We start from the raw sequence: 16,630 nt of genomic DNA on the forward strand, positions 1-16,630 counted from the left end.
AAATCAGACGAGAACCAGATACCCCAAGGCTTTGGGTTTCCAGCATGGAATGTGTGTGTTAGAATCACCAGGGGGATGCTTGTTAGAAACTGCAAGTACTAAAGCCTTGCCCAGCCCCACTGAGCCAAAGCCTTGCACACACAAGGGGCCAGGAATATGGGTTTTTTTTTTCATTGTTTAATTGGGGTTGGGGTGTCTGATCACCCAAGACCTTGGATTTTAGAAGCATGAGGCCTCAGTGGTCTCTACAAAGATGGGGTAGGTAAAAAAGAGAACAATTGGCTCTTGAGGATTCTGCTACTGTAACATCCCAACAGGAGGGAAGAGATTCTACAGAGAGATCCTTACTTCTCTCCTTCTAAACTCCTGAGAGACCACTGAGGAACCTTATGCTAGGGGGAGAGATCAGCTAAGACCTAGTACCAGCCAGAGGAGGAACTTGTCTCCCAGGAAGAGATTACATACAATTCTGACACATTCTCAAACCACCTTGCAAGACACTGGAGTCCAGACAGTGATGGGTCAGTGATGGGCAGGACCACACCTGGACTAGGCCTGGTCAGCTATGCGTAACTTACTCCTTCTCTGAACTTGAATGTCAAGTCGGGATCCCAAAAATGGCCTTGAGGGAAGAGTCACGAGACCTCTCCATTTGGTCCCCTTCCCATGTGGCTGCATTGAATAAACCTCCTTTCTCTGCCTTTCACTAGTCTTTGTCTCGTTAGCGGGCCTGTTGAGACAGTCTTGTTAGGGGGGCCATGGCCCGACTTTGACCTTAAGAGTTCTAACCACAGTATCCTGCACTGTGGCCCTTCAGCTCCCCAGCTATGTCACACACACACACACACACACACACACACACACACACAGAGAGAGAGAGAGAGAGAGAGAGAGAGAGAGAGAGAAACACATATGGACATACGCACACATAGACATACACACACACACACACACACACACACATACACACACACAGTTTGTACTCACTAAGCCTCTGCCCTACGTGAAAAATAACAATACCAAGATAAAGGTCTTCTGAGGGTTTGTGAGTTCATCCGTTATGCTGTAGATCTCAAATGTCCCCCACAGGCCACAGGTTGTTGTTACCAACACGCAACGCCATTGGGAGGTGGTGACGTCTTTGAGAAGTAAAACATACAGGAGAAATAGGTCCCTGAGGGCATTTCTCTGAAGGGGATGCTGGGACCTCAACTCCTTCCTCTTGTTTGTTTTGCTTCCCAGCTGCCATGAGGCCCCTCCATGATGTTCTGCCTCTCTACAGGCCAAAAGCAACAGGGCCGGGGAACCATGGACTGGAACCAGGACAAAGCTCTCCTCCTTTAATCTGGTTTTGCTCGGAGATTTTGTCAGAGTTACAGAAACCTAACTCCAGAGAACAGAAAATATAGCAAGCACCTGCCTGCTCACAACAATATGACCAACAATGGGAACAGAGTGAAAAACAAGAAATACAAGACACAAACGTGAAGCAGCGAGACTGGAGAATGGGCCGTTCTAGTCACCTTGCAAAGGAAGAGTGTAGATTTTTGCCAGCGTGTGAGTCTGGCAACCGTGAGTCAGCCCCGGGGGCTGTGGTCAGAGACCTAACTTAAGAACTGAAAAAGCTGAAGGACAGGAGCCATGAGAGTCAGAGGCTAGAAATAGCTAACCACACGGAAGGAATGGAACCTTCAGAAGCCCTAAGTCAGGACAAAGCTTGGCACAGTGAGAAAGCTCAAAGATGTCCCAGAAAACTATGCAAATGATGTGGTACATCGGGAACCAGGCACAGGCAGCAAGGGCTTGCTATGTATAACTTACCTATTGTTACAGACAAGTCCAATGAATAGGCTCCCATCTCTGAAAGGAACCCCACGGAAGGGCCCCTTGGCTGCTGTATTCCTACTTTTGGGCTATGGCTGATTAGCCCAGGGATGATCTCTGCTTGGCCTCTTGTCCTTTGTCTACTTCACTTTCTCTCTGGATAACGGAGCCGAGACGAGAAAAGGAGTTGAGTTACTTTAATGGGAAACCCGTAGAAAGCCTAGGCTTTTGCTTCTGAAGGTGCCTGGCTTGGATCTAAGGATAATCTAGCTTAGCCTTTCCTCAGACTTCACACAGGCAGCCAACAGAAATAGGTTATCATTGTAACTAAACCACATCTAGATCCCTCCACCTCTGCCCCAGCCGCATGGCAGGGTCCTGTGGGCCAGGAAATGCTCGCTATCCGATGTCTTTAATCCCTGCAAATGCTCGGCTTTTCTCCTCAGGCCTCATTTGTGCTTCTGAGTTCCTTAGGAAGTAAAAGTCCTGTGAAGGGCTTAGCTCTTGCTAGCTGGAGGTAATTCACATCAGATGGTGGCTGTCAGTTCTGACAGCGCGCTGCTGAGCCGCACGCTGGGATTTCTGAGGCTTTGCTCACAGTGTCCTGACCTCAGAGAAGGTGCCCAGCGCATGACAGGGCCTGACATAACTTCCTCCCACACCTCAGCTGATGTGTAAGGCAGCGCGCCTTTCGAAAAAAGGCACAGCAGAGCTGCAGACGAATAGAGGTTTCCTCTCTTTCCCTGGACGGCTCTCCCAATGGTCGAGACAATGGAGCCTGGCTGATTGCTGGGGAGTGGGTAGGACACCCTGGAGGGGGAGGAATGGGGTATGAGGTTTACAGAGAAGCTTCTCTGTGGAATGCATTGTTAATATTGTTTATTCAGGACTTTCATAGTCCTCTTGACAAACTACTGCTGTGTCCCTCCCCCCATCCTCCTCACCCCTTCACCCCCCACCCCCGTCTCTGCAGGCAAGAAACCAAAGCTGGAGATTTAGAAACAGGCTCATTTGTAAGTGGTGCAATTCCAGTTGTGATCCCCATAAGAATCCCGTCGTTGCGTGGTAGACAGGTAAAGACCCTGGAATGGTTGCAAGGCCAGCAGGAAGGTCTGTGAAATAACAGGCTCCTGGAGCCATAACGTCAGTGACAAGGGAAGCGTACAGCCCAGATCCAGACTTCTCCAGTGTTTTTTTTTTTTTTTAGGTTGTGAGAAATCTGTTCCGAGTTAGAGGTGATGTGTTCCCCCACTAAGCGCCCTCGTGAAACAAAATCAAACGAAAACTCTGAGAGGAGCTCAGCTTGGGCTCCAGTGGGTGAGTGCTTGCAGATCCTGCATGGAGCCCCATGGGTTTGATCCTCAGCCCAACCTGTGGTGGCACAGCCTGTAATCCCCACACTAGGGAGGTAGAGGCAGAGAGATCAAAACAACCCATGGTCATCCTCAGCTGCACAGTGAGTTCAAGGACAGCCTGGGCTTCTTGAGTCCCTGTCTCTATAAGCCAAAAGGAAACCCCAAATGCACAAATGAAAAATACTCCCTCTCCTCCCCTCATCCCCCCCCCCCAAGAAAAAGGACTCAAAAGGCATATATGGTTTTGGAGATTGGCTCATACAGGCTCTGACCTAATCATCAGAGTAATGCAATGTTGGGTTCAAAATTTGATGGCACTCTTGGGAGGTAGCAGACACTAGGCAGTGGGGCCTGGTTGAAAGAACTGGCTTACTGGAAGGGAATGTCTTGTCCTTGGCTCCTTCCTTCTGGTTTTTCTCTGCCTTCTGTTTGCCACAGGTAAGCAGTTTTATTCTTTCACATGCTGGGTTGTTCCGCTTCATAGTGCAGGAGTCCAGAAGCGATGGAGCCAAGTGACCATGAGCACAAATACCTTTGCTGCTTTTTAATAGTTTCTCTGACGTGTTTTGCTATAGCAACAAAAATCACCCCCCCCCACCCCCCCATCTCAGTTCCTGACTCAGGCACACTGGATTTTATCGCACTAGAAGGTTGGAAGGCTGTGGCACTATATCCAGCGCTCCATATTTATTAGAAACTCTTCCCTTCAGGTCTTGCTCTCTCATAACTGGGTGACTGTGAGCAAGCTCCTTCTCCGTGATCTTTACTTTCTTTGTGTTAATGACACTGTCTTTAACATTTACGGGGTTATCCTTATCTTGCCAAGGGGAAACTGAGGCTTGGAGCCAAGCATTCACTCTCTTCATTTTTTGTGGAGAATGATATATTGGGAAGGGAGTGGAGAAAGCCTTTGAGTCATGGTTAATGGGCATCACCCCTTCTACAACTGCCAGGAAACACTGCCGAAGGCCAAAGGCAGGGGGCTGGAGAGATGACTCAGCAGTTAAAAGCGCTTGCCTTTTCTTCCAGAGGATCAGAGTTCAGTTCCCAGCTTTCACATTAAGCAGTTCAAGACCACCTGGAACTGCAGCACCAGGGGCTGCAGTATCTATCTTCTTCGGGCCTCTATGGGCACCTGTCTTCATGTGGCACACATTCACACAGACGCATATACATACATGTAAACAAACATGATAAATAATGAAGGATCTTTAAAAAAATAAAATAAAAAAAAGGAAGGTGTAATAGGGAGGGCAGAAAGTGTGAAAGTGCCACACTTTAGATTGCTCCACTCCGAGCTCTCAAGTCCAGGACACACGACATTCAGAGTGGAAAGTGTCGGGAACATTGTGAGGCCCGAGGTGACGGACCTGGTCCTTAATAAGAATCTCATGAAGGTTCAACTTGCAGATGGAAGTCCGAAGGAAACCCAGAAGAAACAATGAAGCCTGGCAGAAGCCTCCTCCCAGAGAAAAGTGCCTTTCCTTCACACATACCTGTGTGGACAGCGTGAGGGGAAGGAGCAGTCCCTGGAAAACACACCAGTCAAGCCGATCATTTTGGCCTTGGGTAGGCATGGCCACTCTCCCTGGCCAGGGGCTATAATACCCGGAAGGAGGAAACATCTCTTAGTGGACAATGTCTGGGCCAACTCCAGAAGCTTCAAGGACAAGAGACCCGTGACTACAATGAAGGTCAGAGAACAAAGAGTCAGAAGTTCATTTTAGGAGTAATGTCCCTAAAGGGACCTAAAGAGGTCCTTTGGATGGTTGAGAGGAAAGAGGGGCTATATGATGGTAGGGATGATTTGACCTTCCCTAATCACCACACATCAAGGGAAGGTTTACATTTTGTGTCTGTCTTCGTCAGTTGCGTTTTTCTATAACAAAATAGCTGAGGCTCAGACATCTTTGAAACACAGAAGCCTATCTGGCTCACCGTTCTGGTTGCTGGAAGGCCCAAAGCATGGTGCTTATATCCTAGTCAGGCTACCCCATGCATCACAGCAGGGCAGAGAAGCAGATGGGGAAAATGAGCATTCGAAGCTGAGTCACATGATAAGCAAGAATCAGGAAGAATCTGGGGATGGGCCAAATGTACTTTGTATAGCAACTACTCTCACAGGTGCTAATTAGTTCCTACCAGATCTGACCTAAATCTATAACACAACAGCCATTCATTCATGAGCCCCCATGTCCTCATGACTTTCTACTGAGCTCCACTTCTTAAAGGTTTGATTCCTCCCCACACTTCTGCTGGGGACCAGGTGACGAATGCACGAGTCTATGGAAACAAGCCCCATCAATCCGTAGCAAGGTCTCTCTGTATATTGCCTGTTTAGTATGTAAAGATCAGGTCCAAGAAGCAAGACATTAATCTTCTCTCCAAATCAATAAATGAGTGATTGGATTGTTAATCGCTAGTCCCAGGAAGTCAAGACTCAAAACTTCAATCTCCTTGAACCCGATGGAGTAGCACCCAGGTCCCCTCTCACGAGAATGAATGATCTACTCTACCAACTGTTGCTGGCCTAAGGTGGGAAGGATCACATCTGATGAATAGATTGCCCCCTCTACGAGCATCTCTCCTTTCTGGGATCCAGGAGATCCAATGAAGTCAGAATGACCCATTTCCCTGCCCTCCACAAGGTTCTAAAGCCCAGCTCCAGAGTGCTTTTGAGATTGGCCTTGGAATCATCCAGGCAGCACTGGAATGCATCACTGCTGGGTCTGCATCTGACTCCCCCTTTCCTCCGGTGGGTGTCCCAACTGACCCATCTGGCAGGTCTTGAGTCTTAACGCCTGGCATCCACCTGCCGCAGATGTTAGACGCTCCCCTCTGAGCAATGCTTATAAACAAGACTGCGACGGAGAGTTTCCAAGCAGTAATAAGCAACATCTGTACTGCTGTATGCTCCACCCAACACTCCTATGCCCGTTTAACTCTTCAGCCATCTGAAGAGGTTGGCAGGCAGAGGACAGTGTCCTCGTCTGGCTCGTTTCACGAATGCAAGATCTCTACCATGAATCAGTCTCCAGAAAGGAAAAAAAAAAATCTTATGGTAGGCAATAATTTACATATTTCAGATAGTGGTTGCAAACTGTTTTGTAGAACATGGGTGCTCTACCGGGTGTTTAGAGGTAGGTTTAAAAGATGCGAATGCTGTTTTTGGAAAATACTAGGTTAAAATTGGTTCCTTGGTTCTAGGATGTGTTGGGCTTTTAATATCTAATGTGTATTGTTAATCTGTGAAGACTTTTGTATGGAGAATTTCTTTAGGTATATGTGGCTACAAAACACCCTCACCCGGCACCCTACCCAGCACCCTACCCAGGCCGCCTGCGGATGTATGGTGGTAGTGGAGGCTAGAACTTTCTAGAACATTCTACTAGGTAGATACATTTCTCAGCTGCTACTTTGCTCTGCTTATTCAGTTCTCTCTGGTGCAGGGGCAAGGCATCCTAGGTTAGCTCTGGAGGTAAAAGAAGAGGCAGGTGTGAACAGGAAGCCACTGGCAAAGAAAAATACAGTCTGCTAGAAGTCAGACTGCTCCTTGTTTAGGAAGGTTAAGCCCAGGAGCCATGGACCTCTAGACACTGTGGGGCCAAATAAAAGCCTGGGCTTTCTCCAGATCCAGGTAGACTTTCTCCAGATTCTGGCTCTCTGGTCCAGCCTAAAGGGACTGACGAAGGCACTGATCTTTTTTTTTTTTTTTAATTTATTCTTCTCTCATGTATTTCATCTTGACTACAGTCTCCCCTCCCTCCTCTTCTCCCAGTCCTACTTCACCCCCTCCCGCTTCCCCAGATCCATTCTTCCTTCATCCCCTTCAGAGACAAGCAGGCTTCCCAGGGATATCAACCAAACATGGCATAACAAGCTACAGTAAAACCAGGCACCTCCCCTCATATCTAGGCTGATGTTTTTAAGGGAGCAAGTGAGGGGGAGAGAAATGAACCGGGGCACTTCCACCCCAGTGAGCCTGTGTAACACCTGCTCTCAATACTCTCTGGGGCTTCGGCTGCAGTAGCTCACAGCCTCCAAGCGTGCAGGGACCCCTAGCTGATAGCATGAGGAGCAGGCTCCAGGCTCATTTTATCACTTCATCCTGAAGGCATGAAGCCTGGTTCAGCATAAACCGGTGGTGTGATGGCAAATTCGGAAGCACAGAGAACATCGGATAGCATTCTCTTGCCCCGTTTAATTAACGAATCCTCAAAGATTTACAAGAAAGGAGAGCTCAGATATGTGGTTAACCCTTAAAGACAGATAATCCCTAAATGTTATTAATTAAAACTTCCTCATTGGTACATAAAACACAGAAATTATGCATGAAATTATTCATGATATTTTAATACTGTATATACATTGTACTATCAAGTTAAACCTAGCTCTCTCTCCAATTATCTTTTCTACTTCTCCTCTCCCTGCCTTGCAGGAGCCCACTAGAGCGCTGGGTTCCTGTATGACTGCTGCTGAGGACCCACAGAGTCTTAGCAGGGTTTAGGTCTGTTGTGTGTCTGTTCAAGAGTATGCCTGGAAAGCTACTCAGCTATGTCAGCAGGCTCTCAAATAGCTCACGTGCAAACGAGCTCTTCGTTCTAACCCTAGCTTTGTCATCCCTTATTTTTAAGTATTTTTAAATTATATTTACTTATTATGGTATGCAAGGGTCCACACCCACCACCTACCCAGGCACAAATGTGCCACAGTATGTCATCTGTGGAAGTCAGAGGACAGACAATTTTGTGAGTCAGAGCTTCCATTCTCCCGCATGGGTCCCAGGAACAGAACTTTGGTCCATCAGGCTTGGTTGGTGGCAAGTGCTGTTACCTGCTGACCCTTCATTTCTTCTCTGCTTTGGACTTCGGTCCATTCTATAAAACCACCACAAGACAAGGATGTGAATGGAGGCAGTTAACTGGGGAGTCGCTCGCTGTTGGGTAGTCTAACGAGGAGAGGAAAGTGGCTATAAGGTAGGTGTCCCTATGGGCAGCTGAGAGGCTTCCTTGTTGGACAATGTGTAAGAGTGAGTAAAGCATGATTCAAGGGGCTCTTCCTCAAAGTCTGGGGTGCATACAGGGCCCACATTTGCTGGAGGATGCTGTGGAGTTAGGGCCATTCATCTCCGGCTCACTGCCAGGCACTTATTGGTCAACTTTGACACAAACCAAGGTCCTTTAGGGAGAGAGAACCTTAGCTGAGGAGATGCTCTCTCCATCTTTTTGTTTGTTTGTTTGTTTGTTTGTTTGTTTAATGAGGACTGTGGGAGGGCCCAGCCCACTGGGAGTGGTCCTGGGTAGAAGAAAGCAGGCTGAGCAAGCCATGGGTAGCAAGCCAGTAAGCAACGTCCCTCCACAGTGTCTGCCTCCGTTCTTGTCCTGGCTTCCCTCAGTGATAGACTACAAGCTGTAAGACGAAATATGCTCTTTCCTCCACAAGTTCCTTTTGGTTATGGTAATTATCACAGCAATAGAGACCTAACGAAGAGGCCCACTCCACACAGAGGGGAAAAGGATGCTCTTCTATGCGGAACTATAGGTCTATGCTGTTGGAAGGGTGAGGACCGAGCACAGAGGGGTCTCCATTGACCTAGGATTTGCTATGTGGAGGAGGCAAGAGGAAAATCTGAGCCTCAGTTTCCTCACCTGTAAAATAAAGAGGGCTGTTAGCATCCACCTGAGAGCCTGTTGTGACCATTAAGAGAAAACATAAAGTACAACAGAGGGAGCCAGTGAGCTGCTGCTGAATGACAGATACCCCCAAACATGTCTTAAACCATCAATGCTCATTTACTGCACGTTCTGACTAGTCTTTGTCAATGACATTCAAATTACAGTTATCTAAAAGGAGGTTTAAAATACCAAATTGAGAAACCATCTCCCTAAGATCTGGCTGTAGGGCATTTTCCTAATTAGGGATTGATGGGAGGAGGCCCCGTCCATTGTGGGTGGTACCAACTCTAGGCTGGTGGTCCTAGATTCTATACGAAAGTAGGCAGAGCAAGCCAGTAAGCAGCACTCCTCCATGGCCTCTGCATCAGCTCCTGGCTCTAGTTTCCAGCCCTAGCTTCCTTCAGTGATGGACCACAATGTGATACTATAAGCCCAATAAACCCTTTCCTCACCAAATTGCTTTTAGGTCATGGTGTTTTCTCAAAGCAATAGAAACCTTAACTAGGACACTGCACTCTTAGGTGTGTGGATAAGCCTACTGAAGCACAGTGAAGACAGCCCATCCCTCCTCGGGTGACAGAAGTTACAGCCGGAAGGCACAAAAGCTAGAGCTGAGGTCTGTTGGGAACTGATGGGCCAGAACACCCACCACTGAGGCAGTATGATGATTGGCAGGTGGTGCTAACTCTGCTGGTCTCCATTTCAGTCCACGTGGGTTTTTCTAGGAGGCTGCTTGAATGTCCTTCCAACATGGTAGCTGGCTACCCCCAAAGCAAGCTAACCAAGAGGCTGAGGGTTTACTAACCTCAGGGTCACATAATGCCCTTTCCGCAGAAGTCTACTAGTCACGAACAAAGGTTGGCTCTAGTTCACTGAGGGAAGGGTCTATGCACGAGTAGCAGGACCATAGGGGATGTGGTCTCTAAGAGATGGTCACCAAAGAAAAGAATGGCAGGTGCATAGTAATAACTTAGAGATAGGAACTAACGCCCCACCTGGTGTTCTCCCTCTGGATCCTCCCAGACATCTCTCCCTGGGGCAGTTTCTACTCTTTGCGATAAAAGGGTTTCCTCTCCAGCCTTTCCTAGAGCCAAGCAGGTGGCTGTTGGCTTTGAGCAAGTATCTCAACAGGCAAAGCAAACAGAGGGGCGTGGAGCTCTCCATATAGCTGTAATTAAGCAGAAAAAGGTGCTAACTATGAATCTGGAGCCCCAAATGTCCTCCAAGGGGTAGTTAGGGCTGTGGAGAATCTGTTAACTGGCAATAACTTTGAAAGGAGACTTTGCCAGAGCAAAGGCAGCGTCGGCATAGATCACCTGCAGAGGACCATGGGCTGACTGCCCATCCAAGCTCTAAGACTGCAAGCATTGAGCCAGAGTCCAGCTGGGGACTGAATTAATGATGCGTACGAATGAAGCTTGGCACGGCTTCCTCACAGAGGCGGGCAGGCATTTAATGAATTTTTCATGGCCTGATCCTGGTACCATTCCCTATGCCAGCTTCTCAGAACATCCTTGTTCGGTAAAAGGGCTGGCTTGGATAAAGGGTGCAGTGGTGGCTTCTGTCCTTGCTCCAGTGTCACCCACCCTGGGTGCTTTTAGAGTGCTTGCTGATTTTAATAGCCATGCCCCCGTGATAGCTATTTTCAAGTTTCTCTGACCACAATACAGGACAGAAACAGCTGCTCGAGGATTATTTTAGCCCATGGTTTCAGTGGGCTTCAGTCCATCATGCTGGGGTGGCCAGGACTCACAGTGGTGGAGGCTTGTTCATCTGCTGGAACAGTGGCTAGTATTAGGGGCCAGGACAGAGTCATCAAATGCCTATTTCCACTGACCTGCCTCTGCCAGCAAGCTTCCATGTCATGAAGGTTCCAAAGCTTTCAAAACATGAGCCTGTGAGAGCACATTTCCAATTCAGTCTATGGCGCCCCTTAGTCCAGCCACATGATGATGATGTGTGTTTCCCTCTCATAATTACAGGGGAGTAGATTTCAAGGGTCTCTTAATAAAAGAGTCTTGAGATTTGGAGGCTCTAGCAGGGAAGCATAGCTACTAGTGTACCCTATGTGGGGAAGAGCTTCCTCTTCGACGGAGTACGCAGCTGACCAAGTGAGCAGCTTTAGGAGGCATGCACATGGAACAGAACGGGCAGGGTGGACGGGGATACCCACCTAGCCAACCAGAGCAGCCTGATCAACCTGGTGGTTAGTGGGGTGACAGTCTTAGCTGCAGCCCACACCTTTAATCCCAGCACTTGAGAAACAGAGGCAGGCAGATCTCTGAGTTTAAGGCCAGCCTGGCCTATAGAGCAAATTCCAGGACATCCAGGACTACACAGAGAAACCCTGTTACTAACTAACTAACTAACTAAAAGTCTTGCCAAAAAAAAAAAAGTGCTGTGAGTCAGAGAGCCATGAAATGGGACTAAGGAAGAGAGTTACTCTCTTAGGATATCTAGATCTTTCATTTGTGCTCTTGGTAGATGGGTGAGGTGATTCTTTTTTTCATGAAGGAGGAAAGGAAGAAAGAAGAGAGGGAAAGAGGGAAAGGAAAGAATACAGGGGTGGAGGGAGAAAGGGGAAGAGGTGGAGGGTAGGGAGAGAAACAGAAATGGGGTGGGAGAAGCATTGAAGGAGTGAGGAGCAGAGAGGAAAACTAATGGAGACATTCTGTCACTCTGGTCCCTTCAGAGGACCACACCTATATTCTCCCCTGAGTTCTCGCAGGATCTTTAGGTCCTTCTACAGTCCCATTTCCTGCTTAAACTAGTATAGACTGGATTGGGTTTGCTTCTACTTTTAACAAAGGGTGGATCTAATCAGGTTGAGAAGTTACAGGCCTGGTTAAAAAGAAAGTAACTAGGATAATAAAATCAGCAGGCAGATGCAGTGGAGTAGGGGAGACAGAAAGGGAAGGAGAAGAGAGGGGGAGAGAGGGAGGGAGTCTTACCCTTTCTCAATGGTGGTAGCTGGTGTGCCTGGTGCCTGGAACCAGTAGGTCTTACTCCACAGAACCATCAAGGGGAATGCCCTTTCTGAAAGTACACCTCAGAGTCTGGGTATGAGGATATGGGACATCATCTTGGCTCAAGTCCAGTTTTCTATAGTTGAGGGAAGCTGAGGCTTCCAGGTAAAAAGTACTGAGCTTAAAGTGTTGTAAGGCAGTCTTGTAGTGTATAAAGTGTTTTGAAAGCCAAAGGAGCAGGCACCTCTTCGAGCAGTGGCCAGCCTGCCCCCTCCATCTGAGGTCTCGATGGAGGTGCAGAGGAGAAGGCTGGTTTGGAAACCAGGTCATGCTGTGCCCCCCTCCCACTCCTTCCATCCCCACGCACACCTTCGCAGAGCCGGAACTCTAGCTGCATGCTGTGGGCAGTTTTAGTTATAGGACACCTCTGACAGTAGTAGTTGCTCATGTCCTTGTATTCCCGGGGGACTGTGGCGCATTGGGTTTGTGTCAATGGCTTCTAGTTCCTCTCTGTAAACAGAGGTCTGGTGGAGCCGGATCTGAGGCTGGGATGACTTTCGGCTGGTCTCCTGACTGACAGAGCTGATTTCCAGACTGTCTTTAAAGCCTAGCATGCCCCTTTCACCTAGATCTCCCTCAGTTAGGGATGGATGCCCTTTCCTTTCTCTGGAGAAACGTTTCTCTTCAGTCAGGCTCCCCATCCTCCATGGAAACTTCTCAATGCAACCCCAAGACAAACTCTGGCAGCAGTCAGAGCGTAAAACCACCTTCACCACTGAGAAGGCATCTTTACTGAGTGACTAAAATACATAGGAACACAGAGGTGTCTACGTGATGTCCGTTGCAGCCCCTACTTGTCATGTGTTTATAATGTATTTGAGGAAACAGCTCATTCTTTCATTCATTCATCCACTCATCCCATACACAGTTACTGAAAGTACAGGCACAGCATGATGTACTAAGAATACACATTCATAAGCATCCATGCATAGACACCTAAACAAGCAATGTCATGGGCACATCCTTTATCTAGGAACACAATACAGCATGGAAGGAGGGAAGGGAGGAGAGGGGAGGGGAATGAGGGGAGGGTAAGCAGTGGTAAGATGGGGTGGGAGGGGGAAGGAACTGTGTTTTAGGGTTTCATTGTGGTGAAGAGACACCATGACCAAGGCAACTTACAAAGGAAGACATTTAATTGAGGCTGGCTTACAGTTTCAGAGGTTCAATCCATTATCATCACAATCGGAAGCATGGCAGCACGGAGACAGACACAGTGCTGGAGAAGGAGCTCAGAGTTGATCTGAAGGCAGGCAGAAGGAGGCTCTCTTTCCAACTGGGCGGAGCTTAAGCCCTAGGAGACCTCAAGGGCTGCGCACGCGGTGACACATTTCCTCCAACAAGGCCACACCTACTCCCAAAAGACCACACTGACTCATAGTGCCACTTACCATGAGCCGAGCATGTTCAAACCACCACAGACAGGGATGGCAAAGGAAAGGATTTGGCCCAGATCCCAACCCTATCACTACTAGAATTTTGTGACTTAAGGAGGGAACATAACTAATGCTAATATATCTAAAACCATTACCTCTTATAAACTTAAAAACATTCTTATAAGCTTCAAGAAATCAATTTGAATCCACCTTTCATAGTTTGAACATACTTCAGATTAGTACTTCCTGTCAACCAACAGCCTATGTCTCCCCATCTGTCTACTCCTGAGGGTGGGATCTCTCCCCCTCTTCCTGGTCCTCTCCCCCTTTCCTTGTTCTTGAGACTCTCCTCCCCCAACCACCAAGACCGTGAGCCTTAAAGTTTCAAATGTACAACCATGTATATTTCCCCCCAAAACCCCTTAACCTTATAGTCTTCTGTCCCTCCTTAGTATGTTCCAATTGATCTCAAATCAACTACAAAGTGCTCCAGCTAGTGGCCAGCTCCAGGTGTTCCCTCACAGACTGCATCCTACACATCCCTAAAGCAGCTAGCCCCAGATGATTCAGCCTCATAAGTTGCTTCAACACAGTTCCCTAGCCCAGATGGTCTCTCAGAACCTAGACAGTAACTGATACCGCCTGCTCTTCCTGGACCTGATCAACAACCCAGTTCCCTGGGGTCCCTAACATTGACACCCCAAAAGCAGCAGGAAGCAGCCAGAGAGAATGATGCTCACTTACCCAACACCCAGCAAGCCAATAATAAAATAAGGAAGGTGGGGATGAAGGGCTCTTGAACAGACCAGAGCACCACAAACACGGCGCTGACAGGTTTTGACCTTTACCCTTCTTTCTCCCATCCTAACCATTAGACTACATTCCTAAGGCGCTGTGGCCCTCAAGGTCCATTCCCTTATTTGGCCACTGACGCATCCCTGAGACAAAACACCAACATCCAATAATCAAAATTCATTATTTGGCTAATACGTCCAATTAGGATTTAATTTACCAACCCATCTTAGCACAGACTCCTGTTTTTCTTCTTTAAAAACCACTCCTGCAAAAAACACCTGCTGCTGTTGCCTGTTTGCCTTTACCCAATCCAGAGGCAGCAATGCTAACCCCCGACCCCAACCTGGCTTGCTGGCCCAGAGTAACAATTCTCTGTGCTGAGAATTTGATGTCTGGGTGTGTCCTGTACTGACTCCGAGGGGCTAACCCCTTACACCTGAGACCATGATGCTTGCATAGGGTGTCTCTTCTCTTCGATACCTGGCTTAGAAGGTAAGGACTGCTCTGCCCTCTGGAACTTCCTCCCCAGAGCCAGGAAGAATGTGCCATTCTGTCCTGATAACTCAACCACTCTGGTGTGTGTATGTGTGCACAGGGTGGGGAGGGAGGTGGATTTTGGAATGCATTCTATAGATGAGGCACCCCTTTCTAACTCACAGGATAGCCTGAGAGCTAGCAGCACCCCTTTTCTGTCTACAGCCTCAGTTTCATATCTATAAATGGGGTGAATAATAGCTACTATGAGAGGTATTGTGAGATTAACTGATCTAACATATGGGCCATGCACCCTCAGTTGCAAGAGAAAGAAATCCAACTTGAGCCACCAAGCAATAAATAAATAAATAAATAAATAAATAAATAAATAAATAAGGCACAGGGGAGGGAGAGAGGGTTAGGTGTAACAAAGAACTCCTGGTACATGCTGCTGGGAACAACACAAATGAAGGTTTAGAAAGACAATAGCAAACCACAAAGACACAGCAGGGACTGGGTGAGGGGCATGCTATGGAGAGGTTCTGGAAACAAAATGACTCTGGGCATTTCAATCGGGAAAGAGTTGAATGTGGGGACTAGAAATGTACAACATAAGCAGACGGGCTGAAGAAGAAGTCAGGGGACAGAGCTAGCCTATAAGTCCTAGGGCGTTACCTACTATGTGGTTCAGAGGGCAGAGGCCATAAGTCCCTGCCACTCCTACAGTCACCATGCCTGCCCCTCACGTCCTGGAAGCTGGCACTAGATTCAGAATGCTCTGCACATGAATCAGGGATGAACACTAAGTCTGGAGGCCTCAAAAGAAAGGGCTTGTTATCGCTACGTCTCCTTTCCTGCACAAGTCCACGTGAAAGTTTGACGCTGGGGAGCTCATGGGACTTCTCCAGCCCACCAGGTAGAAGAAGCCAGAGATAGCTCCTGTGAGATACGCAGTGTAAGGTGGTGGAGTGGAAACCGCCTCTTCCTGCTTCCCTGCCGGCCTCTCCAGGAGGTAGAAGAACATCACCATGCCCTTTTTCGTTCCTCCCTTCACAGCTTGTAATTCACCCCAAAGCCTTCAGGTGTACTATGGGCAGAGTAATGATGGGAACAGGGGTGGGGTAGGGGGAGAAACATCAGACATGGCTGCCGGGTACAGCAGAGCCTGGTTTCGTAACTCCAGTTGGGTCATCAGGTGGATCCAGGCTAAGCCCATGCTTCACTGATGCCAACTCTCCCACTTCAGACAGTCAATCTAAAGCTGTCTCCCAGCCTCTGCTGCACTCCACTGTAAAGTGGGGGTGCTTACAACAAGAGCAGGTACCAGGCTGCCATGAAGCTGCAAGGAAACTGTGCTGGGACCACCTGGCAGGAAGCCTAAACACTGACTATGATTAAACACTGACTATGATTGCTCTCCATAGAGTAATGGTGATGACAACTTTTTTTTTTTTTTTTTTTTTTTTTTTTTTTTTTTTTTTTTTTTTTTTTTTTAGACTGTTCCAGTTTACTGTGTGGCTTTGCTATGAAGTGTCCCTACAGAGGATCATGGCTTAGAGCCTTTGATCCCAAAGGTGGCAATATTGATTGGACTGTGAAGACATTAAACCCACCAGTGAATGGGCCCATTGATAATATCATAGATGAATCAGTTTGCAGAGGGAACACCTCCCTAGAGGAAGCAAGACACTGGGTCATCATGTCTCTGAAACATCTGTCTATTCCTGAATCCTTCCTGTCTCCCTCTCTCTGCCTTCTTCGTGCCATGAATGAGCCACCTGGCCCAAGCACATATACCACCATAACGTCCTGTCTCACCATGCCAACCAGAAGCAGCAGAGCCAAATGACTAAGGACCAAAGCTGCTGAATCCAGGACGCAGCAAGCCTTTTCCCCTTTAAGTTGATTTTCCATTGGCACTTTGTCATAGAGATAAAATATACTAACAAATCCCACTCTAGACTAACAGCGAATGTCCAGGGGTTGCCAAGTTCTTTCATGAATCCCTAGAGGAACAGAACTGAAAGAATGAGTCGAGTCTGTCTGTCTATCTATCTATCTACCTACCTACCTACCTACCTACCTACCTACCTACCTACCTATCT

The 16,630-nt window shown here is 47.8% G+C and overlaps 2 long non-coding RNA genes across 3 annotated transcripts in view; one reads left to right on the forward strand and one right to left on the reverse strand.

Moving 5' to 3' along the window:
- The window catches only part of LOC116098270, a 28,750-nt gene extending 12,164 nt beyond the window's left edge, over nt 1-16,586 (forward strand). Inside the window, exons 5-6 of one of the 2 annotated variants that reach the window (XR_004121765.1) lie at nt 3,032-3,141; nt 16,022-16,586. This is a non-coding gene — a long non-coding RNA (uncharacterized LOC116098270). The remainder of the gene's footprint in view (nt 1-3,031; nt 3,142-16,021) is intronic. The other variant, XR_004121766.1, reaches the window with a different exon arrangement.
- Nucleotides 1-16,630, reverse strand: part of LOC116098272 — a 29,178-nt gene that overhangs the window by 8,430 nt on the left and 4,118 nt on the right. The gene's annotated exons all lie outside the window — the stretch shown is intronic.

Source organism: Mastomys coucha, unplaced genomic scaffold (genome assembly GCF_008632895.1).
Source record: "Mastomys coucha isolate ucsf_1 unplaced genomic scaffold, UCSF_Mcou_1 pScaffold20, whole genome shotgun sequence".
In the NCBI taxonomy this organism is placed as follows: domain Eukaryota; kingdom Metazoa; phylum Chordata; class Mammalia; order Rodentia; family Muridae; genus Mastomys; species Mastomys coucha.